Source organism: Microcebus murinus, chromosome 21 (assembly GCF_040939455.1).
Source record: "Microcebus murinus isolate Inina chromosome 21, M.murinus_Inina_mat1.0, whole genome shotgun sequence".
Taxonomy (NCBI): Eukaryota; Metazoa; Chordata; class Mammalia; order Primates; family Cheirogaleidae; genus Microcebus; species Microcebus murinus.
In genome coordinates this window covers 40,372,648-40,397,869 of record NC_134124.1, presented here as the reverse complement: position 1 = coordinate 40,397,869, position 25,222 = coordinate 40,372,648, and the positions used below count along the sequence as shown (strand labels likewise).

General features: G+C 54.2%; 1 protein-coding gene across 8 annotated transcripts in view; it reads left to right on the top strand.

The window, feature by feature from the left end:
* IQSEC1 (IQ motif and Sec7 domain ArfGEF 1) overlaps positions 1 to 25,222 on the top strand; it is a 359,058-nt gene that overhangs the window by 235,532 nt on the left and 98,304 nt on the right. The window contains exon 1 of one of the 8 annotated variants that reach the window (XM_012785216.2): positions 19,218 to 19,604. The exons of the other annotated variants lie outside the window; for them this stretch is intronic. The gene's annotated coding sequence lies outside the window, so the exon portion shown is untranslated. Of the gene's footprint in view, positions 1 to 19,217; positions 19,605 to 25,222 lie in introns of those variants that run through there. 8 annotated transcript variants of the gene reach the window in all.

The following is a 25,222-nucleotide window of genomic DNA, read 5'->3' as shown; positions in this document are numbered from 1 at the left end:
GTTGACTGTGAGTACCGCTCCGCTTGCCTGGCCCAGGGAGGGTCTGCGCAGCCCGCAGCGCTGCGAGGGCTGGCGACGGTCAGGGCAGCCTGCGAGGTTAAGGTCTTTTCCCTGCTTCTTGGAGCTGTTTCTTCTGCCGTGGCCCGCCCAGTTCCAGGAGCCCCAGGTGTTCCCCACAGCTGCAGGGGAAGTTCTTTAGCTCCCCTGGGCATTAGACCAGCCCCAGGCCTGTTGAGGGTGGGGTCTGGGGCCTCTCGGTGCCCCCAGAATGCTGGAGTGTTGTTTCTTTGCCTGGGGCCCTCCCGACCGCCCTGAGAAAGGGACTCTTGACAGCACCCATTTCACAGGCCAATGCATTGAGCCACTGTCGCAGAGTACGGATTTAAGAGCATGATGCATTGGCCTGCAGAGGTCACACAGCACCCAGGGCTCCCGAGTGCAGTCGGTGCGGCTTCCTTCCCGCTGCCACAGCCCTCCCCCGAGGATCACAGGCCAAGCTAGCGGAAGGCTTCCCCAGGCCCTGGGGCCTGGGACTCCCAGCCATGGTGTCAGCTTGGTGCCAAGGACGTGCTGTCTCTGTCCCGAGCAAGTCTTCCTGCCCACCTAGCGGGGCCCAGTGCGTGCCCCCCCCCAAGGCCTCCCTTGACCCACTGACAACTTCAGCTTCTTTCTAAAGCTTCAGGGGGAACTTTGAGGATCTGCGGATCCCTGGGGCTGGGAGGGTCTTGGGGGATGGTCCCCAGGTGGCACTGTGCCCTGAGAAATCCCCTTTAGTGAGCCGGGAGACCTGGAGTCAGCTATACCCCAGCCAGGTCCCCACCAAGTCCTGCTTCCCTGTTGGAGCCTCTCAACTCTCAAGGGAGGACTTTTGCCATTGGTAACATGGAAACCCAAGCCCAGAGGCGTTAGGATGTCTGTCCAATGTCACACAGCTCATATACATTGAGGTGCTGGGGCTTGAACACACAGTGACTCTGAGCCCTCAGTGCTGTATTCTGTCTGGGGCAGGGGTGAATGTTCCATTGCTGCCCTGTCACTGGCTCTCAGTTTTTCCATCTGCCAGGGGTCGGTCGGACTCCTGGCCTAAGGAGGAGGCTGATTGTCCTGCCACCCGGAGCTGGGGCTGCAGGAGCGAGAGTGCAGAGGCTGCCCTCTGAGTCTGGGTCAGCGAAGCTCCCTGTGGCCCACCCACAGAGCTCCCTGAGGACCCGGTGGGCAGGGGCTGCGGGCTGAGGACCCCTGGTAATCTGGCGTAGGGGCCACAGCTCAGAGCCCAGGGCTCCGAAAACCTCCCTTGGCAGCCTCCAGCTGGCGTGGTTAGGGTCTCAGGGACTGCTTTTGTTGGGCTCCAGGGTGCGAGCTGGGGAGCTGGGTCAGGTGTCCGCCAGCACCCATGTTCAAGGCCCATTTCAGTCCAGTCCGATTCAGGGTACCCTGAGGATGGGGCAGAAAGGGTGAGTGTAACCCAGAGCCAGGACAGCCAGGGTTCGGAACAGGTGCCTCTGGGGACCTCAGATCCTGGGGACCTCAGACAAGCTGTCTCCCTCCTGAGGCCTCATGTCCTCACCTGTGAGTGGCCAGGTGGAATCAGGGGCCTTTAAGCACTCTGTGACTCCATGCAGAGTTTCATGCACATCGTTCGTTCATTAATTCAATTACTCAGCAAACATTTATTGGCGCCTCCTGTGCACCCGAGCACTGCGTTGTCTCTGAGAACAAAAGGTGATCAGCAAACCAGATTTTTAAATGTCCCTGCCTTCTGGGTGTGGGGGCGTCAACACACGACGAAACCGTCACACCAGGACACAGATGTGCCCTGTGAAGGCAGCGAGGCGGAGGGAGGGTGGGCAGCAAGGGCGGGCAGGGGCTGGGCGCAGCTACTTTGGCAGACACAGACCGCCTGTCGGAAGACACCTGCAGGCCCTCAGGCAGCTGAGGGCGGGTGGGAGAGGCCGCGCTGGGGCTCCACTCACTGAGTCCTTTGTGGCCAGCTACGTGTCGGGTCCTTTGTGGCCAGCTACGTGTCGTGTCGGGTCCTTTGTGGCCAGCTACGTGTCGGGTCCTTTGGCCTTCACACAAGTCCGTGAGGATGGGATCGTTAGCCCCGTTTGATAGTTGAGCAAACCAATGCCCAGAAATCCAGCCTGGTGTGACTCTAATGGCTTCCGGGAAGAGCTGTGGCCGACAGAGGGGGGTGTCCGGGCCGTGCCCAGCGTGTGGGAGCATCGAGGCGGCTGTCAGCAGGGCCTGCACTCCAAGGCCAGGGAGGGTTGCTGGCGTTCGGCCAGGCTGCAGGTTAAGAGCCAGACATCGGTGAGTCCCAGCTCTGCTGCTTTTGTAGCTGTGTGGCCTTGCTTGTGTCAGGTCGCGCCCCTGAGCTTCAGTTTGCTGCTGAGAACTCTTTTAGTTTCAAGTAACTGAAAATCCAAATCAAGCAGGCTTAAGCAGAAAAGGCACTTCATTGGCTTATAGAACAGAAAAGTCTAGTGGGTAATGAACTTCAGGAATGGCTGGATCCAGGGGTTCAATTTGTGGATTTGGACTTTTCAACTTTCGCCTTTGCTTTCTTCCCTGCTGGCTTCACTTTGAGGCAGGCCCTCTGCACGTGATGTCCCTAGCTCTGTGCCTGGTGTATAGCGAGTGCGCAGAAAACATTAGCCCTCTCCTTTAATTCGGTCCTCACTGCCCTGTGATAGGCCAGCTGCAGGGGCCAGCCTGCATGGACAATACACTGTTTCCATCTTGCGGATGTTCACAGTGCCCTGGGGGACATGGGACAAGAAAAGAGGAAATTACCACATAGGGCTCAGAGGGGGTGAGCTCTGAGGCCTGTGGGAACCCAGAGGGGGAACATCAGAGTTCTTATTTGGAGGGATCCCCCAAAGGCTTCCTGGAGGAGGTGGCACCTGAGATTTTAAGGGCACTGGGGGAATTGGCCTAGGAAGTGAAAACCGAGGGGCAGGAGCCCCGGGGTCAGGCTCAGGACTGGCACGTGCTAGGGCTGACCTGGCTGAGCTCAAAGATGGGTGCTTGGGTCCTGGCAGGGATGGAGGCAACTGAGCCTGCATGTGAGGGAAAGGTACCCTGGCTGCAAAGCTGCAAGGAGAAGGAGAATGAGCACTTAGCGAGCACCTACTGTGTGCCAGGCACCCTCCCTATGTTCCCTCATTCTGCCCACAGGGCAGCCTTTAGAGAGAATGGCCAACAGCCACTTCACAGGGAATGAACCAGAGGTTCTGATGAGGTGCAGGGACAGACCACCCTTCTAAGTCAGTCGATGAAACCTATTTTCCCCAGGAACTTAGAATTTGGGACTCCCCCATTGGCCAGGCTCGGTGGCCTCTGCTCTGCCCTCAGGAGGCAGTTGGGGTGCCACCCAGCAGGGGTGCGTGGGGGAGTCACCGTGCCCGAAACAGCTGTGTGTTGAAACACCTTCCCAGCCTCTGAGCATACCCGCAGAGGCAGCGGAAGCAAATGCAGCAAATTTGAAACCTAATGCCCACAAAACAGGGTGTCACAGCCAGAGTCCGGGTGACAAGTGTAAAGCCAAAGGCCCCATGCGGAAGTGGCTGTGGACAGTCACCTGCTCGGAGCAACCGGGGGAAGCTGGCTCCGGGCTGAGCCCTCGGCACTGAATGCGGAAGCCGCTTCTCAGCGGCCCAGGTGTGCACAGGCAGCCTGGATAAGCCCATGGGGACGGCAGCGCCCTCCAGCGTCAGCGCTCGGTGCTCAGGTGGCTTCTGTGACCCCAGGGCAGCTCCCTTTACCTCTCTGAGCCTTAGTGTTCTGCTCAGTGGAGCGAGCCGCTGTCGCAGAGTACGGATTTAAGGGCGTGATGCGTGGGCAGGCCCACGGGCCACGACCTAGCAACGGCAGCGCTGTGTCAGCGATCGTTATCCCCAAGTGAAACAGATGTTCTCAGTTTGAATGTAAAATTTTAAAAATTGTCATTTTTGCAACCATGAACTTGAGCCAAATGGGAAATTGTTTGGTCTAGCCTCTAAGCCCCCAGGCAGGCACCGGGTGGTTCAGCCCTGTGTGTGCTCAGGAAGTGCATATGGAAAGTTAAAACCAAATTTTGAATTTGCCAAATCCCAAGTGAATCCAGGATGTTCATTTCTTAAATGTTACAGTCTGAGTCTTTTGCAGAGGAAACAGAGAAAAAGTAATGGACTTTACCCTAGGGATACAAGCATGGTGGTGGGGAGCCAGGGGCAGATGCCATTGACACTCCAGAGGCGGGGGTACTTAGGGGAGGTTTCTGAGAGGAGGTGGCATCTCAGTGTGAGCGTGAGTAGGGAGTGGCCAAGCGCCAGGGAGTGGGGGTTGGGTGGAACCGGTCAGTCTGGGGCCTGGGAGGGATGGAGCAGAGTTCAGGCGAGAAAGGTAAGTAGGTGGGGCCCAGAGCACTGGCCATTCTCTGTGGGCTTAGAGAAACTGTCAGGGCTCTCGAGCAGGGAGTTGTGTTAATGAGTATTCCTTTTGTTGATTAAAAAGAAAAAGGAAAAGGAAAAGCACCCCAGGCTAGCTTAAGGCAAAGGCTGAATTTAACGCCTTCTATTTCTGAAACAGACAGGGCTTCAGATACAGTTGGATTTAAGGGCTCCAACGGCATCTCCAGGCTCCTGCCTCTCTTTCTCTTCTTTCTTTCTGCACTTCATTCCCAGACAGTTTCTCTACCCATGGCGGCCCCAGCAGCTCCAGGTCAACAGCTGTCTCAACAGCTGATACTCCTGGCAGAAATGGTTCCAACAGAACAGACTCTCGCTGGTCAGCTTGGGTCTTATGTCCGTGCCTAGACCTGTCACTTGGGCAAGGGGGATAGAATACTCTGGTAGGCCAGGCTTGGTGCTATGTTCAGCCCTGGCGTTAGCTGACCCAAACTGTATGGGCTGATGGTGGAGGAGGGGATTCCCGAAAGGAAACTGGGTGTCTCGTCAGACGTGGGAATGGAGGCTGGGCGGGCTGTGTGGCCGCCACCGTCCGATCAGCCCTGCTGGCTGGCCAGCCGGGCTCTGCAGCCTGGCACGCACCATCCCTTCTGGTCAGCCCCATGAGGTAGGCTTTCTTACAATCCCTGTTGTGCAGATGAGAAAACCAAGGTTTAGGGAGACATAGTCATTGCTTAAGGTCACACTGTTAGCAAATAGCCTCCAATCCCAAATCTGCTTGACCCCAAAGCCCAGGCTCTTAACTGTCACTCCACAGCCTTGCAATAATCAGACAGAAGTTTGAGGAGGATGCCTGGGGAGCCTCAGTGGCAGTCAGGCTGCCAGGGGAGAGGCAGAGGGGGAGGGCGGGTGGGAGGCTGGTGCCACCGGCAGAGAGGAAGCTGTTCAGGGACTGGGCCCTGGCACAACAACGCCCTCTGCTCAGCGCACTGCCCGCTCAACTTCTGTTGTTTCCTTAAGCAGGTAAACTTTTTTATCTGATTAGCAGTGTCTTGGGGCAGTCTTGGCAGGACAGAAGGATAGGGCCTCTGAGCCTGGAAGCTGGAGTTAGCGGGGCTGTGGGCCCCTGGGGCATTTCTGGGGCAGTTTCAGGGGAAGTGGTCAAAGGGCGGTGGCCGCCCGGGGCCAGGGTGCGGAGCAGGTAGGATGGGGAAACAGCTGCTCCTCACTTCCCTTTTCAGCCCTAAGACCTCACAGACACTTGGCCACAGTCCCACCTCCCTGATGACATCACACCATGTCAGAGGTCATGCTGCCCACACCCCCATGGCACAAAGGGGAAATCAAGGCAGCTCGGGCACAGTATAACTTGCCCTCACTGCCACCACCGTGAGGCACCACGTGCCTGCTGGTGGTCTGATACCAGTCTGGGATGGGATGCCTCGGTGTATGACCTAGGGCCAGTCATCAGCCCTCTCGGTTTGGCGTCTGCAAAATGGACCTAAAATTACCTTACAGAGTGAGCAAATGAAAAAGCGTTCAGAACGAACCTGGCCCAGTGCCTGGCTCCTCCCAGGCTGCTAAGCGCCCTTCCCACTCGTGGTGAACCCTCAGATCACGCCCTGGAAGGGGGACGGCTATACAGCTAAGAAAGCTGGGCCCCAAGACCCAGCCCTGCCATGTGCTGGCTAGCTGTGTGGCCTTGGGCAGGTCACTTCACTTCTCTGGGCTTGCACTGCCTGATCTGGCTCACGGAGAGGATTAGCTGGAGGCCCGGCCGTGGGACGGATTGGCCGCACGTCTTGCGGTGGGGCATCCCTCGCGTCCCTGCCCCAGAGGCCGGATCGAGTGAGTTATCCTACTCACAGTCCGCCCAGCGAGCGGCATCGCTGAGTGCCCGCCGTGTGCCAGCACCTCAAGGGTCAGTCTGAGACGCCCTCCTGGAGCTGGCGTTTGGGGGCTGGGGGCAGACAAGAAGAGCAAGCAGACGACTGAGCAAGACAGCTTCCGACGCTGCGGCGAGGACAAGGAAACAGGACGCTGTGGGGGTGGCGTGGGGGCTGTCAGCGAGTGCTGCCCTGAGGAGGGGCCTGAGGACAAGAAGGAATGGCCAGCAAAGGGGAAGCCGGCCTGGGGCAGAGGGAGCAGCGTGGACAGCCCCACAGGGATTCGGGCTCAAAGGACAGAGAGGTTAGGGTCTCTGGCGGATGCTCACCTCATTCTTTAAACTTTTGCTGTCGAGGGACCAGCCGAGGCCCCTCTGAGCTGCAGTGGGGAAGGGGGAGGCGTCTGGCAGCCTGGCAGTCACAAGCCACCTGTTCAGCTTGGCCTGGGACCCCAGACTGAGGGTGACAGGGTGGTGGTCATGGAGGGGCATAGCCGGAAGACACAGCTGGGTTCAGCCCTTAATTTCAGAACTGCTAAGAACTACGTAAGTAACCGCATTTCATCTTCAAGGACAGATGCTGGAAGAGACACAGTCCTGGCTCTGCCTCAACCCCATGGGCCCAGGGAGGTTGCTGCTCCTCCCTGGGGCTCTCTGGGGTGGGGTGACAGAAGCGTGGTGTCTCTGCTCTCTCATCTGGCTTCCAAGAGGGTGCAGCTGGCCCGGCGCGGTGGCTCACACCTGTAATCCTAGCACTCTGGGAGGCCGAGGCGGGCAGATTGCTTGAGGGCAGGAGTTCAAAACCAGCCTGAGCAAGAGCAAGACCCGTCTCTACTATAAATAGAAAGAAATTAATTGGCCAACTAATATATATAGAAAAAATTAGCTGGGCATGGTGGCGCATGCCTGTAGTCCCTGCTACTCGGGAGGCTGAGGCAGCAGGACTGCTTGAGCCCAGGAGATTGAGGTTGCTGTGAGCTAGGCTGACGCCACTGCACTCACTCTAGCCTGGGCAACAAAGCGAGACTCTGTCTCAGAAAAAAGAGGGTGCAGCTGTAGAAAGAGCTGGAAGGACTTTGAGAAGTCAGTGAGCCCCCTCCTGCAGGATGGGGACTCTGAGCTTGGCCGGGGCCAAGATGGGCTGGGGTGGCGAGCCGAGCATGCCAGGGGGTCCGGGCCACAGGGGCGGGGTAAAGGTGGGGCCCAAGACAGGGAGGGACATGGGGTGCAGCCCCAGACTTCAACAACCAAGAACTCGGTCTCCTGCAGGCACAGGTACCCAGAGCCGAGCAGACTGAGGAGGGAGGGCGGTGGAGGCGGCCACGGAGCAGCTGCAGTGAGAACACGGGTTGCTTCCAAGTGCCGCTGTGTGTCGAGCTCTGATGTCGTGTGAGGACCACCCAACCATGACCTCATTCAGTTCTCACAAAATCCCTGTCAAGCAGGGATATCCATCGAATCTTGCAGATGGGGAAACTGAGGCAAGCCAAGTTCCTTGCCAGACAGAAAGCGGCAGAAGTGGAGTCGGAACCTAGAACTGAGCTCTCCCTAGAGATCTGGAGGCCTGACCACTGGAGTAGGCGGGTGGTGGGACGAGGCTTCCATGTTCCCCACACCCTCCTCCCAGGTGGCAGCTTGGCCCTCACTGCTCAGTCGTTTGCATGATCAAAATGGCCACTGGGCCAGCTTCGGGAGGTGGCCCCAGCTGGGGTGCTGGGGTGCCACTTGCCGGCTGAAGGCGGAGTCCTTTGCTGACAGCTCCCAACCCGCCTGCTGGGGCTCGTGTCCCCTATCCGCACTGTGTGGGGCCCTGGGCCTGCAGGAAGACACGTGACCCCTCCCCACGCTCCCTTGCAGACCCGTTAGCTGCTGCCTGTACATGGCTGTGAATTAGAGCGATGTCCACTGCCTGCAGTTGGGCCAAAAAGATCTGGAGGACAAAGCCTGGCAAAGTGACTTTGGGCAAGTGTCTTCCACTCCTGAGTCTGTTTCCTAATCTACCAGCTGGTATTGGGCTTTGAGATTTCATACCGCAAATGGGCCAGGAGAGACGGGACCTGCTGCCCCGCCACCTGCACGCAGCGGGCATCCAGCCTGCCTCTGCCGCCAGTGGGGCCTGCTCAGCGCAGACCTCAGGCATCCCCCAAAGACTCCCTCTTTCGGGGTCCTCTTGGGTCTCTGTTCTAAACAGGCAGGGCTCCCCTAGGAGCCAGGGAGAGTCTCCTGCCCCTGTCCCCTGCCCAGGAAGTGCTTCGGGGCTTGGTTCTGCCCCCTGAGCCAACTCGTGAGCAAGTGAGAGCGGTGTTTCAGTTAGCTCTTGCTGTGGAACAAGCCACGAGGAATGTGGTGGCTTAAAATAACAGCGCCCGCCCACGTGTCTGCAGGCACCGCTGCCCCAAGTCCCCCCCCAGTGGTGGACCAGGCCCCTCACTTGGGGTCCCCGGCTCCCCACAGCGTGGCCCCAGTAGTAGCTCCTGCACATGACGTTCTGAGGGCCACATGCCCAGAGTGAGGCCCAGCCTTGGGAGTGACACAACTGTCACTTCTGCCACACTCTGTTGGCCAAAGGGAGCCATGTGGCCAAGGGGAAGAGAAATAGCCCCCAGCTCTGGGCGGGAGGAGGGGACAAGTCCCCCCTCAGGGCCACGGGTACCAGGAAGGGAGGGATTCACGGTCGTGTTTTGCGGTCCCAGCGCACGCGTCGTCGGGGTTTTGCTGGGCCCTCACGTAGGCTGGGGTGAGGGACGGAGTTCTGAAGTCACTGTGTACGAAGCCAAATATCACTCTGTGAAAGTACTCTTGAGGAGCCCTTCAATTGCCCTCCACGGGCAGAGTGCCTGGTTCTGTAGACTCTGCCTTGTGTAGGGGTGTGGCATCTGCCGGGGCGTGCAGGTGCCCGGGCTGGCCCGGGGGCACTCGTCCTCTGCTGTGCAGAGGCGACCCATAAATCCCAGCTGGCGTGGAGGGGCCCTCGCCGCCGGCTCACCTGCGTCATTGCCGTCCCATCCTGAGTCGTCCCATCCTGCGTCATTGCCGAGCCTCTGGAGCCGGGCTGCCCAGGACAGTAGCCACTAGCCGCAGGTGACTATTTACATTTTAACTAATTAAAACTAAATAAATGAAAAACTCAGTTCCCCATCGCCATAGCCACAGCCCGAGTGCTTGGTGGCCACACAGAGAGCTAAGAGGGAAGCCCTCCCAGCAAGCTCAGCTCTGAGTGTCAGCCCCTTGTCCAGCTGCCTCCTGCCTGTTGCCTTCACTGTCACCCAGGCAGGTGCTGGCTGCTCAGGACTCAAGGTGACTTGGCCTCACCCCGCCCTCAGGGCAGCCAGGCCCAGGCTCCTCATCTTCCAGAGCCTGCTGAGCTGGGAGCGCTGGGCTGCAGCCGCCCTCCCGTCCCAGCACTCCCAGGCCAAAGTACAAATGGGGCTCCATTTGCACCCCAGGCTTTTCCAGTAAAGGGAGGATGCCTTTTTATCATCAGAAATTGTGGGACCCCCTCCCTCCCATGCATGTACCCCACTCACGGGCTCAGTGTCCAAGACTGAAAACTGCAGGATGACAGAAAGGCACCAGGAATCCACTTTTAGATGACTTGGAAGTCTGTGAATGTTATTCATTGAAGCAGCGTCTATTTTGTTTTGAAAGATATTCATGTGTGAAACATAGTATTTGTTTGGTCTACCAGCAGTGTTGGGTGTGCATATTGGGTGCAAGATCCCCTAAAATAAATCAGGGGCTCCCAGCTTGGGAAGCCCCGAGACTGCCAGGAGTTGGAGTCTCTGAGCGGCTGCGGGAGTCCCAGGCTTGGAGGCGGGGGCGGGGCTCCCTAGCGGGATGTCCATGTGGCCAGCACTGCAGCCGAGGCTGTGTTCTGTGGTGGGAGGTGAGTGAGGTTCCCACTTGCCAGGGCTTCCTTCCATCCCTGCCGCCCCGCGCACATGGCCCCAGCTACCCTCCCTCCTGCCCGCTCTTGCTGAATCTGTTCTGAGCTTTGCTGATGGACGGTGGCCTGGCATGGAGGCCCTCTCCCTGCTCAGGGCCTCGCTACACCTGTGGGCCCCAGCTGCTCAAAAGCTGCGACCCTCTTTGCTGTGTAGGGACTGCGTGTGACTTCCACGAAATCCAGGGAGGGCAGAGGTGATTCAGACATAAATCCCTGTCCCCCAGGGCAGGTGGGAGGCTGAGGCCTGGGCACAGCTTAGGGGTGGCGACATCTACTTCCCCTCGCAGCACCTGCCCCGCCCCAGGTGAATCGCGCAGTACCAGAAGGGCGAGCGTTTGTGTGTCTCTGGGTCCCATGCGGAGCCGGAGCCCACACTCGGTAAATATGTGCTGGGTGAGTAAGCGAATGGATGAATGAATGAATACAAGTTGCGGAGCACACAGACACGTGTCCCCACCCGCCCTGCGGCCTCTGGCCGTGTCTTCTCTTTGGGGTGCAGCAGACATTTCGAGGAGCTGGAGCACCCCTCTGGGAGCTCCGTTCACAGCCTTTTCTCCTTTTGGAGACCATGGATTTATTCAAATTCCAAATAATAATTTTTTAATGTGTGGACTCTTTAAGAGTTGTAAGTTATTTTGTTTTTTTTTTTTTTATTTGGGAACAAGTAGGGAAGAGTTGTAAGTTATTTTGAAATAATTTTGATCTTAAAGTAGAGTTGCAAGAATAATACAAAACAAATTTCTCCCATAAACCTTTCACCCAAATTCAGCATTAGTAACGTTTCACCAAATTTTGCTCTCTCTTAAAAACATTTTTTTCCCCTCAGAACTATTTGAGAGGTCACTGCAAACGTGCAACGTGATGACTTTTACCCCTAAATAACACTTCAGTGTATATTTCCTAAGAACAAGGACATTCCCTTATGTAACCGTGGTCCAATGGTCAAGTTCAGGGAATTTATTATTGACATGAGGCTAGGGTCTGAAGTACGGCTGACAGTCACAATTTGCCAATTGTCCCAATGATGTCCTTTATGTCAGATTTGCCTCCCAATCTAGGGTCTTAGGTCGCATTTAGTCAGCATCATTTTCACAGAGCTTTATTGAGGTATAATTTATGTGCCATAAAATTCACTCATTTTAAGTGTATAATTCAATGTTATTATTGTATTTACAGAGTTGTGTGACCATCACCACAATTTTATTTTTTATTGTTTGTTTGTTTGTGTTTTTTTAAGACTCTGTCATCTGGGCTAGAGTGCAGTGGTGTCATCATAGCTCACCACAGTCTCAGACTCCTGGGCTCAAGCAATCCTCCTGCCTCAGCCTCCTGAGTAGCTGGGTCTACAGGCATGTGCCACTGAACCCAGCTAAGTTTTCTATTTTTAGTAGAGACAGAGAGGCTGGTCTTGAATCCCCAAGCCCAAGCAATCCTCCCACTTCGGCCTCCCAGAGTGCTAGGATTACAGGCGAGAGCCACCGCGCCCCACCATGCAATTTTGGTTAAATCACGTTCATCTCCCTGAAAAGAAACCTTTCATCCATCCTCAGTCACTGCCATGGCTCATCCCAAACCCACAACAACCGCGTTTTTGTCTCTGTAGTCACGCCTGGCCGTTTCATGTCCATTTGGAATCACATGCCTTGTGTCCTTTGCGTGTGGCTCTTCCACTTAGCATGAGGTTTCAAGATTCATCCACGTTGTAGAATGTGTCAGTACTTCTTTCCTTTGTGTTGCTGAATAATATTCCAGTGTGTGGCTATACTATATTTAGTTTATTCATTCCATAGTTGATGGACATTTGGGTCATTTCCACTTTTTGGCTATTATAAATAATACTGCTGTGAGGCCGGGCGTGGTAGCTCATGCCTGTAATCCTAGCACTCTGGGAGGCCGAGGCGGGTGGATCACTCAAAGTCAGGAGTTCGAAACCAGCCTGAGCAAGAGCAAGACCCGTCTCTACTATAAATAGAAAGAAATTAATTGGTCAACTGATATATATAGAAAAAATTAGCCGGGCATCGTGGTGCATACCTGTAGTCCCAGCTAGTCGGGAGGCTGAGGCAGGAGGATTGCTTGAGCCCAGGAGATTGAGGTTGCTGTGAGTGAGGCTGACACCACGGCACTCACTCTAGCCTGGGCAACAAAGCGAGACTCTGTCTCAAAAAAATAATAAAAATAAAAATAAATAAGTAATACTGCTATGGATATTTGCATACAAGATTTTATATGGACATATGTTTTCATTTCTCTTGAGTGGATACCTAGGAATGGAATTGACGGGTCACATAGTAACTCTATGTTAAACTTTTTAAGAAACAGCCAAACTGTTTTCCAAAGTGGCTGCATCTTTTTACATTTCTACCAGAAGCGTATGAGGTTTCCAATTTCTCCACATCCTCTCTAACATCTCTTACTGTTTGTCTTTTTGATTCTAGCCATCCTAGTGGGTGGGAAGTGGTATCTCATTGTAGTTTTGATTTGCATTTCCCTGAGGGAACATCTTTTCCTGTGCTTATTGGCCATGCCTATATCTCCTTTGGTGAAATGTCTATTTGAACCTTTTGCCCATTTTTGAATTGTGTTGCCTTATTGTTATTATTAAGTCATAAGAGTTCTTTTTGTACTCTAAATACAAGTCCCTTGTATCAATTTTGTGGTTTGTAGGTATTTTCTCCCAGCATGTGCTTTATCTTTTCACTTTCTTAATGGTGTCTTCTGAAGCACTAACCCAAGGTCACTAAAATTTATACCTATGATTTTGTCTAAGAGTTTTAGAATTTTAAGTCTTCCATTTAGATCTTTGATCATATGGAGTTAATTTTTGTGTATGGTGGAAAGTATGGGTCCAAATGGATCCTTTTGCATGTGAATAGCCAGTTGTTTCAGCACTATGCGTTGGAGAAACTATCCTTTCCAATGAATTGGCATGGCACCTTTGTCAAAAGTAATTTGATGAAAAATTAAATAAATAAAAATAAAAAAGTAATTTGATAATAAATTTTTATTATTTATTTTATTGATTTATTTATTTTTGAAACAGAGTCTCGCTCTGTTGCCCAAGCTAGAGTGCCATAGTGTCAGCCTAGCTCACAGCAACCTCAAACTCCTGGACTCAAGCAATCCTCCTGCCTCAGCCTCCCAAGTAGCTGGGACTACAGATGTGCGCCACCATGCCCGGCTAATTTTTTCTCTATATTTTTAGTTGTCCAGCTAATTTCTTTCTATTTTTGGTCTCGAACTCCTGAGCTCAAAGGATCTGCCCACCTCAGCCTCCCAGAGTGCTAGGATTACAGGTGTGAGCCACCAGGCCCAGCCTTTATTATTTATTTATTTATTATTTATTTTTACCTCTGTAGCTAAGGCCAAGATAATAAATGTTTAGACATTATTTTCATGGAGACAAAAACCCTCCTGCATTTTAACAAAAGCATAATCCAGGCCATCTGGATGACTCTATAAACTGAGCTCTGCTGCCTAATTCCAGGGCTGCCTTTTCTATGGCGTTTATTGCCATGTGGTCATGACAGGGTCCTCCAGTCCAGCAGCGTTTAACATTGTATGCAGTGTTTCTTAAAGTTGGTCCTGATCAACCTCATAAACCATATTCTTAGGGGTCCATCAGTTCTTAAGTTTGAGAAATCCTTCATACAGAGCTATTTCTTAGATGGGAAAGTAGAGACCTAGACAGGGAAAGTGAAATGCCCAAGTCATGCATCTGCAGGTGCCTACAAGTCCGCACAAAGGTAGCATGGGGTAGTGATAGGAGCCCACTTAGGAAAGTCACGGACCCTCGCTGAGTCTCTGTTTTCTCACCTGTAAGAGGAAGAGGCACCACCCATCTCACAGAATTTCAGGGAATAGCAAGAGTGTGGGTGAAGTGTCCAGCACAGTGCCTGCTTGACAGGGAGTGGGCACCAATTAGTGGAAGTTGTATATATCGCAATCCTGGGGCTGTGCCCACCTGTGGCCCTCCTCCCCCTACTCTCCCCTCTCTTGCGCCTACTCTCCCCGGCAGGGCAGCCTCTGAAGGCGGGCTCCTGGCTCCAGCCTCCCTCTGCCCCAGGCACCTGCCCTGTCCCCACTGCCTGTCTGTTTACAGGGCACAGCTCTAGAAGGCCCCGTGCTGGTCCTGGCAGTGCAGCGATGAGTCAGACTCCCCCCTGCGCTCAGAGGCCTGGCCAGGTGAGCAGACGCGTTAGCTGGTGGTCATAGAACAGTGTGGCCATTGTTGTTTTCATTAATAGCTACCATTTATAGAATCTCTGTTCTGTGCCTGGCTCTGTTAAGCACTGTCTTAGGATGCACAGGGCACGTGGGAGCCAAGACGATGATGTCTAGAGGAGCTGGATGAGTTTTGACTTAAGCTAATAGGTAAAGAGACATGAACATTCTAGGAATTTTTGTCTATTCGATGAATTAAAATGACATCATTATGATTTGTAAGTGTGAGGTTGTGCATCTTTTTGTATGTTTATAGGCTATTTGTATGTCTTTTTCTCTGAACTACCTAGCTAAATCAATTGGACTTTTTTTTTAATTGTTTCTGTTTTTTTCTTATTGATGTAGAAGAACTCTTTATATTAATGCATGGAGGGAACCAAAGAAATAGTTTGTGCAAATACACAGTGGCATGAAATAGTTCAGTGTGCTCGAAAGCCATTAAGTTTCGCTTGATTTCGGGAGAGGCAGCTGAAGAAGGGGCTGGGCAGGGAGACAGAGGCTAGTTCTGAATGTGGGCTGGGGAGCTTGGACTTTATTCTTTAGCTCATAGGGAGCTATAGAAGAGTTTTGAGCAGGGAAGGGATGTAACTGAATCTGTATTTTTTTTAATTGCTTTGAATAAGGAACAATAATGGACAGAGAGAAAATCAGCAGGTTAGATTGAGGCTAGAAAATGCAAAACTTTGAATGTCTACCTGAAGAATGCCTACTTGGTTTATGGGGCAGTAGGGAGCCACAAAAGGTTCTGGGTGATGACCAAGAGTGAACTGAAGAGGCAGTGGGGGTGTAGAGCTTCCTGATACACTTCCTGCTCTGCTGGCAGCTGTGAAGGGGGGAGGGGTGGGATTGAGGCCAAGGCTGATCTCTGGGTGGAATGAGTGGTTTTGTTTCCCAACATGAGACTTTGCCGCCATAGACATCTCAGCCCCATGTGGGTGCCCAGTGCTGTGTCATCTGTCCCTGCTCCACAGGACTGACCTCCAACCCAGACTGGCAGGACCATTGCCAGGGGCAACCTAGAGAGGAAATATGAACCAAGAGTTTCCAGGCAGGGCTCTGGGAGTGGGAGAAGGAAAAAGGATCAGCACGTTGGCTAGCTGGGAGGGATCTCAGAAGTCACACCAGGCAGCTCACCCTCTGTTCTGCTCCCACAAGCGCAAGGACCAGGAGCCCCTCCCTGTCCCGCAGCCATCGCAGTTTCTAGAGCTGGGACTTCAGAGCTATAAGGAGTCTTGCCACTTGTCTTATCTTGTGCTTCTTGGTAGAGGGACCTTGAGGCTCAGAAGGGACACCTTCCTCCCTGAGGCCACACAGGGAGTCATCCCAAGCTAGTGTCAGAGCCGGCCTAGAAATCAAGCCTTTTGACTCCCCATCCAGGTTCAGAAATTATTATTTTTTAAACATAATATTTTACAAACAGTAATGCATGCATATAGTGCAAAAAATATTTAAACGGAACATTTCAGTGAAAAGCCAGTCAGTCTCCCAATTCTCCATGCCCTTCCTCAGGGTACTGGTGTACTGCTTTCTTGAGCATCCTTCTCAGAGATAGTATATGCAGGTGCCAGCATATGTTCTATGCTTCCTCTTTTTTACGTAAAAAGTAACACACTCTACAACCTGTACTGCAATGAACCTTGCTTTTTTTACACTTACAAAATGTCTTGGAGATTGTTCCTTATCAGTCCATATCAGCCACGCTTTGTTGTCCAGGCTAGAGTGAGTGCCGTGGCGTCAGCCTAGCTCACAGCAACCTCAAACTCCTGGGCTCAAGCAATCTTCCTGCCTCAGCCTCCCGAGTAGCTGGGACTACAGGCACGCACCACCATGCCCGGCTAATTTTTTCTATATATATTAGTTGGCCAATTAATTTCTTTCTATTTATAGTAGAGACGGGGTCTAGCTCTTGCTCAGGCTGGTTTTGAACTCCTGACCTCGAGCGATCCACCAGCCTTGGCCTCCCAGAGTGCTAGGATTACAGGCGTGAGCCACCGCGCCCGGCCCATGTTCTTCTTGATAGCTGCAAAGGCTTCCATCATATGAAGGAATTGTGATTATAATCTGTTTTGCAAGTCCCTCATTGGTGGACTTAAGGGGATAATGCTTCAATAATTTTTACTCACATTAAAAACATTTACAATCCTGTGCATTATGACATTTCATTCAATGACAGACCACATATACAATGGTGGTCCTGTAAAATTATAATATATTTTTACTGTCCCTTTTCTAGTTTAGCTATGTGTACAGATGCAAGTACACACTGCCGTGTTACCATGGCCTGCGACATCCAGCACAGCAGTGTGCTATGCGTGCTGGGTGTGCAGCGGAGCCAGGCGTGTGGCAGGCAGTGCCGTCCAGGTTTGTGGAAGTGCACTATGCGATGCTAAGTCAATGACAAAATCGCCTAAAGACACATTTCTCAGAATGTGTGCCCATTGTTAAGTGATATGTAACTGTACTTCATTTTAAAATACCTTTGTATTTAAAGACCTTACATGTCTTTACATGTAAAGAAGAACATTTGATTGGCCCATGAGCTTGTGCCCACATAACCCCTGTTAACCTTTTAAAAATCAATTAATACAGAAAAGCATAAAATGAAAAGTAAAAGCTTCTCACATATCCATTTCACACACCCCTCAGTCCTCCCAAAATGTAGCCATCAGTAACTGTTTGTTTTGGTATATGTGTATCCTTTGGGGAAAAAAATAGCAAATTCCAACACACATGTATGCAGAAACTTTTAAAATTCACACAAAGATATCAGAATATACACAGTCTTCTGTCCCTTGAATTTCTCACTGGAAATACGTCCTGGAGGTCCGTCCATCGCGGACAGAGTCCTAGTGAATGGGTGTGTCGCCGGCCAGGAAGGCGTTTCTTTCCTGTGCTCGCCCCGGCGCCGTGCCCATGGTCCCGCGCCCTCCTGTGAGCATGCGGGCGTGGTCTCGCCGCGTCACACGTCTCCCTTCCTGGAGCTCGCACGTCTGGCACCTCACCCAGCGGCAGTTTTGGGAGCACTCGTTTATTCCCTCCTTCAGCAGCAAAAGTATCATCAAACTTGTTCATTTTTGCCAACTTGGTAGATTAAAATGACAAGCATGTTGTGCTTTGATCTGTATTTCTTTAATATGCATCTAATTACAAGTGAGATTGAATATCTTTCCATGGACTGCTTGTTCATATCCTTGGCTCTTTTTTCTAATGGGTTAGTTATCTTTTTCCTATCAATTTGAAAGGGCTCTTCATGTATTAGGGAAATTAACTTTCATCTCATTTTCCTCAATTAACTTCTGTCATGTGTACTGCAGACTTTTTTTTCAGTTTACCATTTCTTTTACTTTGTTTATGGTATTTGTTTATGGTATTTTGTTTATGGTATTTTTGTTATGGTATTTTTATTCCATTTATATAGCTTTAATTTTTATATAGTTAAATATATCAACATTTTCCTTCACGGCTCTGGGAATGAAATGTTTGTACAGCTTTTCCTCGCATTCTCACGGTTGACCCTGGCCGCAGCCTGTGGGGGCTCGTTATCATCAGCCCCGCTCGCGGGTGAGTTCACATGAGGCCGGAGAAGCACCGGGCCTGCTCAGGTCCAACAGATGCTAAGCCCTTTGCGGTCCTCACTTCCCTCACCTGCCTTCCAGCCGGCCAGGTGACTCACTCCTGGCACTGACAGCCAAAGGATATGGCTTCTCCAGGACCGCTCTTTAATTATTAAAACTACAAGCATCTTATCTTCCCCTAAGTGTCCTTTTAAATCATACTTTTAAAATTATGTTAATTCATAGGTCTTAAAAACAAAACCTCCAACAACAAGGAAGAATGGACCACAGGGTTCAGGACAGGGGACTCACCCCTTGCCCCATGAGCCCATCCCCTGGGTAACTGCTGTCCAGTGTTCTGTGAGCACCAATATGAGCCACGGGGCAGGGGAGACCTGCCAGGAGCTGGACCAATCTTTATTTGGCTGTTACCAGTGCCTTGTGTATTCTAGGGACACCTTAGGTGCTCAATAATTGCCACAAGCGTGGAGAGTGAGGCAGTCAGGCACTCTCTGCAGCCTCACAAGCCCGAGTTCAAATCCCAGTTCACTACTTAGCAGCTGTGTGAATGTGGGCAAGTGACTTGCTATCTCTGTGCCTCAGTGTTCTTGTCTGTAAAATTGGCATAATAGTTTCTACCTCAAGTGAATAAAATACTTGTAAAGTGCTAAACAAGGTTCCCACCTCTCGCTTCTGATCTGTCTGTTCCCTCCTGGACCCCTGCCCACTCCCCGCTGGCTACGATGGGCAGGGTCATGGATGTCAGAGCTAAAAATCGGGCTCCCTCCCCCTCTCCCGGAAGCCCAGAGAGGGGAAGCGCGCTGCCCAAGGTCACACAGCCCGTCGTGGCCCGGCCGCCAGAGCCCAGTCTCCTGACCATGACATCACTGTCCGGATCGTCGGGCTGGACCGCGGCCGCCGCCGCCCCCGGCCTGTGTCGCCGCTCCCGGGCGGCAGGGGGCGCGGCCGCGGCGGGCTCGGGCTCCCCGCGCCGGCCGGCGTCTCGCTCGCGCCTCGGCGCTGCCCCGGGCCGCCCGCGCCCCGCGCCCAGTGCGCGTCCGCCACGGGCGGGCGGGGGGTGCCGCGGGCGGGGGGCGGGGCGTGCCGCGGGCGGGGGGCGGGGCGTGCCGCGGGCGGGGGGCGGGGCGTGCCGCGGGCGGGCGGGCCGTCGCGCTGGGCTCCGCGCTCTCACCTGCCGGCGTCCACCCGGAGGCGGGCGGAGGCCGAGGGAAGTGCGGCCGGTGTCCCGCGCTCCGCGCCTGGCCTCTCGCAGCCGCCCCGCCGGCCCGAGCCCTCGGCTCGCCCAGGCCCGTGACGTCGGCGGCGGGGCGGCCCCGTCCTGCCCGCCTCCGACGCGCGCGCGCGCGCACACCTTTCTGGGGGGAAACTGAGGCCGCGCTCCGAGAGGCCCCCTCCAAGGTCACGGCGCGCGGGCGGCGGGGCTGGCAGCGGGGCCGGGCGCGGAGGGGCCCGGGCGGGGGCGCTGGGGCTCGGGCTCTGGCTCCCGCGCGCCCCCGGCCCCCGCGCCCGGCCGGCCCTCCGCGCTGGGGCCGCGCCCGCCACGGGGACGGCGCGCGCTCGGCGGCTGCGGGCGGACCCGCGAGGTAGGAGGCGGGCCGGCGGGGGACGCGCGCGGCGGCTGGTGCGGTGCGGTGCGGTGCGGTGCGGGCCCGGGCCGGGGCGGGGGTCGGTGGGGGCTGCGGCGCGGGAATCCGCTCCGCGGGAAGGCTGGGGACCGAGCCGTGCCCGGGCCCGCGTTACGTGGACACCCGGGCAGTTTTCAGGAACCGGGGGCGTGCGGGGATCACCGCAGGCTTCGCGGAGCGGGGCTCGGGAGGAGGTTCGAGGCCGCAGTTGCGGACATGGCACGGGCGCAGGGTTGTGGGATTGGGGGATCAGCGGGCACCAGGCTCACGGGAGTGGGGCCAGGGCTACACAGGTGGCCCAGAGGGCCGGGGAGGGGCGCTAACGCCAGTCTTTCTGGGCTGGGCTGTCGCTCTCTGGGACTGGAGCGGTGAGGACGCTGGAGACCGAGCCTCCGCAGCTATGCGGACGGCTTATCCGGAGCCCTTGTGAACGCTAAAGGCTGGATCTTGAGGGGGGTGCTCCATCTCCATCTCCGCGTCAATGCAGTTGACTGCCAGCCCGAAGTGGGAGAATGTGGATCCAGGAAGCCGGGCGCCACCCCTCCCCACCTCCCTGCAAACCCTTCCTTCTCCCCCACCCCACTCCAAACCCCGCTCCTGCCTCCCCGCGGAGAAATCCCGCCGCCGCGCCCAGGGGCCACAGCCTGCCCCCGCGGGCAAGCGGGAGGTTGAGGCATCTCAGGAATTCGCTGAGAGCCAAATAGAGGTGCCTTAGGAAGGGGGATGAGAAGCTTGGCTTGGCTGGAGGGGCCTGATGGAATCTGGCCCTGCCCCTGCCCCCCCACCCCGCGTGACCTTGGGCAGACCCTCCTACCACACCGCCAGAATCTGGTTCTCCCCTCCCGGTCAAACCCCCAGGGGATTCAGTTTAGGTGGCAGTGCTTTGGGGGCTGGAGCAGCCATGGTGACCTCTGGACCAGACCCATATGAGGCAGGAGGCAGCAGGGGTATTGGGGGGGGGGGCTATTGCAGGAAACCTAGCCCACTTGCCAGCCTGAGGATGGCACCCTGCTGAGTCAGGAGCTTAGAGTTTGGGAAACCCCTCGCCCCAGTAACTGGGTCCTCTTGCCCTGTAACAGGCAAGGCTCAGAGGTGAGCTAAGGCTTTCCCCCCACCCCCAACAGTCCTGGGGAAAAACTCTCACATGTTTCTCCCAGGCAACTGCCACTTTAAATTGCTAAGCTCTTGACTGTCACAACTGATCTGTTCCTGGAGCAAAGGGAGCAGAAAGATGACAATGGTTGTCCCCTCCCCCGGCCCTGTCCAGGAGATGAGTCTCACAAGGACAGCAGCCTGCTCTGCCTGGTCAGCTTTGTTTGTTTGGCTCTGAGCATGCTCAGTAATTTGGTGGTGGTGCTGGGGGACTTGTTCTAGACCAAGAGCAGGATCCCGGCTGTAACGAGCCACTGCGCCATTCTGTGGTCAGTCTCTGCCAGAGTGGGCACACTGGCCTGTGCAGCCCCTCTGAGCAATTCTGAATTAAGGAGATACAGGGCTGGCTTTGTGGCCACCCTCCCTGGCCCCCAGAATTATGCCCAGTTGTTCACCTGGATTGGCAAGCTGGCCAGGCCTCTGAACCCATGTGCAATCAGAGCCCAGAATCTGGGTTTGAAAGGAGAGAAGAGAAACAGCCTAGACCCCCTACCCCCGAAGGCAGAAAAAGACAAACTGAGAGGCAACTTCAGGGTGCCACAATGCCCACAGCCCAGCCATTGGGCAGCAGTGCTGGAGGAAGCATCATGACCCCAACCCCCTGTGTTAGAGGTGGAGAAACTGAGGCCAGAGAGAGGCAGGGACATGTCCAAGGTCACACAGCATATTCAGGGCTGAGGGACCCTGTCCCCAGCTCTCCAACAACCCAGTCACCTTTAGGGAACTGCTTCCTGGGGAATGCTGAGGACTCGGTGCCACACACCTCCCCCTCCCAGAGGTCCCTGCAGTGGAGGGACAGGGCTCCTGCACAGGTTGCAAACATTAAGTGATCTTGGGTCTCATGACTAGAGTTGCTGCTCTCTCTCAAGGCTGCTTAAAGGGCCATGGCAGCCTGCCCTTCCAGCCGCTGCTCTGACCACCCTGCTTGCCCTGTGCACCCTGTGCCTGCCATCCCCACGACACCTTTGCTTTTAGTCATGCCCCTTTCCCATTGTCCAGAGGGGAGTACAAGGCCAAGCCGGAAGGACTGGTACGCTTTGTGTCCTTGGCTTTCCTGCACGCTGTTTTAACTACTGGTGTGGGGTCGACGTAAGCACCTAAGCATCCCTAGCCAGGAAGAACACAGGCCCCCTTTGTTCTTGTAGTAAGCTCCCCGTCACTGGAGTGTGCAAGCTGGGCTGCATTCCTGCTGATCAGGGAGGCTGCGAATCTGGCCTGTTCCTCATAATTAGCGGGCGGGAGTGGGGCTGCTCATTCTTATCCAGAGGTGTTTCTTGCACGCAAGAGGCTGGGGGAAGGCCCATCGCGTTGGTGAGGTCTGTGTGGGCTGGGTCCCACAGACCTCCATAGCTCAGACCCAGCATTTATTGCCACTGTGTGACACCACACAAACACGCTTCTGGGAGCAGCGTTTTATGGTGCCCGTGCCTTCCCACTGGGCCCTGCCTTGCCCTGTCTTGGCTCCTGTAGGAAGACACACCTCACGCCTCTTAACTTGCAACCCCCTTTCATCCCTCTCATCCGTGGCACCTCCTCTGCGGAGTCTGCTTTGTCTCTTGTGCCTCCCACTCAGGGATGCCATTATTCCTGCACAGGACAGCGATGTGCAGGGGCACAGGTAGGGACTGCCTTTAGACCCTGGTGAGACATCAGTCTTCCAGGACCCCCCCCCCCCAGAGGGTGTTGAGTGGGGCTGCCATAGCAAGTGCCAGCTTGGGAAGGTAGGAAGCAGGCAGCCAAGTTTTCCGTGACTCTTTGAAGAACTGTGTATGCAGCTTTCTAATCCAGCAAGATTTCAGTTCAAACCCAGCAAATACTTTTTAAGGCATCTACTCCATGCCAGACCTGATCACAGGGGCTCTCACATATATTATCCCATTTCATCTGCACCACCACAAACCCATCCATTAACTTGTAGATAGTTCTCGAAGCTAAATGTTAAAACAATGACGTCAGCCCCACAAGCCAGCAGAAACCATGCAGAATGCTGCACCTCCCGCCCCAGTCGATAGTCCTTTCAGAGTTGCTGGTTGCCCTAGAGCCCCAGCAGCTTGCCAGCGTGTGCCCAGACACCCTTGGGGAGGCATTCCTCTGGGAGGGGCGCTCGGACTCCACTGCACATAGAATCTAGACTGACCCACATAAATCCCTGCCTGCCACGAGTGACGGGGCTAGAAAGTTCGCAGCGGGAACCGGTGACCCCTGTACACACAGCATGGGCCTTAGGTGCTGCTTCTGTACAAGGTACCCCAGTCCAGGCTCGTCTTGTCCCTTGCGATTACGATTACGCAGTCTCTTCCTCCAGACTGTAAACTCCCTGAGGGCAGAATGGTGGCTGAGCCACCACCTTGTCCCTAGTGCCAGGGGCTAATTGAAGTTTCTGTTGTGCTCAATGAGCTGAATCTAAACAAGAAGCTGCCTTAGAAGGAAGTGAGGCTATGCAGAGGATTCCTGGATTTCAGTTAGTTTAGACGCCCTGGAGGGCCATTTTAGCAGCAAGACTCCCAGAGCCAATGATTTGTTTTTTATTTTTTAGATTTCTGAGGGCTTGGTGGAAAGCTATCAGGATGGTAATACAGGTATGCAACAAATGCTAAGTGCCAAGGTGTTTTGAGGAAGCCAAGCGCCTAGGGGTATTTTGGGAACACTTCATTATTCAGCTGGGCCAGATGCTGAACTAGGACCAGGTTTGGGGCTTATCCTAGTGGCCTGAGGGTTTGTTCTAAAACCAGGAAGGAAATTGAGTGTCTCATGGCTAATCTGTAAGCAGCAGCTGGGTCACTGCCATGCTAACAGGGAGGCCTGGAGGTCAGGGAGCAGGCCTTCGTGCCACTTTGTGCATGTGCCTGCGCCAGAGCTTGCCCATCCTTGTGACGGACCTGACCTCTACCTAGGCTTTCTCACCGGGGCCTGTGAGTTTGGAAGAGACCAGAAAGCACTTCGGAAGTCGTAACTGACACCCAAAAGGGTTGTGGGTAGGTGGGGACAAGAGGGGCTGATAAGCTCAGGGGCAGGCCACCCGGCCCTGGGGACCGCAGAGGCACTGACAGGGCGCTGGCTCTCTGCGCCTCCATTTCAGTGGTCATGGGGGCACTCCGGCAGCTGGCTGGGTTCAAATGCCAGCTCTCAGCTTCCTAGCTTCATGTGCGACTTTAGATAACTCACTAGACCTCTGTGGGCCTCAGTTTTCTCTTTAAAATGGAGTGATGATAGTAATAACTTCTAAGGTTATTACTATCATCTACTTCTAAGGTTATTACTATCAGTTAGGAAGATAATTCTGTGAAAGTGTGTCAATGGCATAAAGTTATTTTTCATTTTCTCCATTGGGGATATCACAGAAACCACCAAAGATTTCTAGGGCCTCAAAGTCCAAATAGAAATGTCTACTCCATTCATTTACTCATTCCACAAATATTTACGGAGCACCTGCTATGAGACCGGTTTTGGGTTTTGGTGCTGGGGCTACCCCTAGAGCGTTAGAGATGAAGCCCTGCCCTTCAGGAGCATTTATTCTAGTGGCAGAAGAACCACAATATGTAAATAAGCACACGGAGAAAAGAATTTCAGAGAATGCCAGTAGGCAAACGAAGAAAAGAGTTTCAGAGTACTAAATGCTAAAAATAGCTAGTCTGCTGCAGTTGGTGTTCAATGTGATTTGCAATAGAAGAAGAAAGGAGAGCCCTGGTTTGGGCTCTACAAGATGTAAGTTACAGTTTTGGCCCTGCTGGCTTCTAACTTGCTGTGTAACTTTGGGCAGGTTCCTTCCTGTCTCTGATCCTCAGGTCTTGTCTGTGAAACGAGAGAGCAGGATCAGCCCTTCCAGCTCAGATACCACTACCTAGTGGCTGTGCAGTCACAGCTTGGGCCCATGCCTGTCCCCGCCCCTACCACACGTACCTTTCTGTGGTCAATGTGACATAACCTATCACAGAGAAAGGCGGAAAGAACATGGGTGCGAAGCTTAAGGAAAAATAAGAAGAGCATGCCTGTGACCACTACTCGGGTCCAGAAGCCGAACCTTGCCAGCACGCCTCCCACCCAGTCTCCTCCTTGGGGACTCTCGCCACCCTGACTTTGGTGACATGTCCTGGTTGCTCTTCCTGTCACGCCACCTGTGGAACAACCCCACAATGTAATTTTACTGTTCATATTTTTGAGCTGTCTATGAATAGACTCAGGCTGCCGATGTTGGTTGGGTCTGGTGTCTTCTGCTCCACGTGCGGCTGTGAGGTTCGTCTGTGCTAATGGCAGCTGTAGTTTGTTCTCGTAGTGGCTGGGCTTCCACGGTGCCCACGGGCCGGGCGCTTGGCCCAGTCTGCTGCGGGCGGCCGCGCCGCTTCCAGTGCGGAGCCGCTGGCGGTCCCGCGTCCCAGCGCACACGGGCGAGCTGCCCCGGGAATATGCCTCCGTGTGTAGCGTGC